Source organism: Penaeus monodon, chromosome 27 (assembly GCF_015228065.2).
Source record: "Penaeus monodon isolate SGIC_2016 chromosome 27, NSTDA_Pmon_1, whole genome shotgun sequence".
NCBI classification, from domain to species: Eukaryota; Metazoa; Arthropoda; class Malacostraca; order Decapoda; family Penaeidae; genus Penaeus; species Penaeus monodon.
Window position 1 is genome coordinate 26,148,687 of NC_051412.1, and position 414 is coordinate 26,149,100.

The 414-nt window shown below is 32.9% G+C and overlaps 1 protein-coding gene across 2 annotated transcripts in view; it reads right to left on the reverse strand.

The window, feature by feature from the left end:
* LOC119590729 overlaps positions 1-414 on the reverse strand; it is a 4,070-nt gene that overhangs the window by 2,059 nt on the left and 1,597 nt on the right. The gene's annotated exons all lie outside the window — the stretch shown is intronic.

Below are 414 nucleotides of genomic sequence, written 5' to 3' on the forward strand. Positions count from 1 at the left end.
TTTATTTTCTTGATACTTAATGAGGTTGCCCTATATTTTTTTTCTACTTCTGTATCGCAGTGATGTGACAAAGGGGTGGAGTTTAATGACGTCACCGTGCCTAGCTATTGATGTAACTGACTTGTTTCCCCAAATACCATCTTAAAACTAAAAAATGTGCATGTTTTACAGTATAAATGCTGAACAGGATCATGACAGCATTGGTATGCCTTCTCTTATATCCAGGTTTCTCCATGAAATAAGGTTTGAAATCATGAATATATCTAAGCATATTTTGAGATGGATAAGCCAAAGGGCAGCTAGATATTGAATATTGTTGGATTCTTTGTATTTGGAAGAAAAAATATAACAGTTACAAATGGAATTATATATGATTAGGATATAGTTTAAATTTCCTACAGCCATGTAGTACAA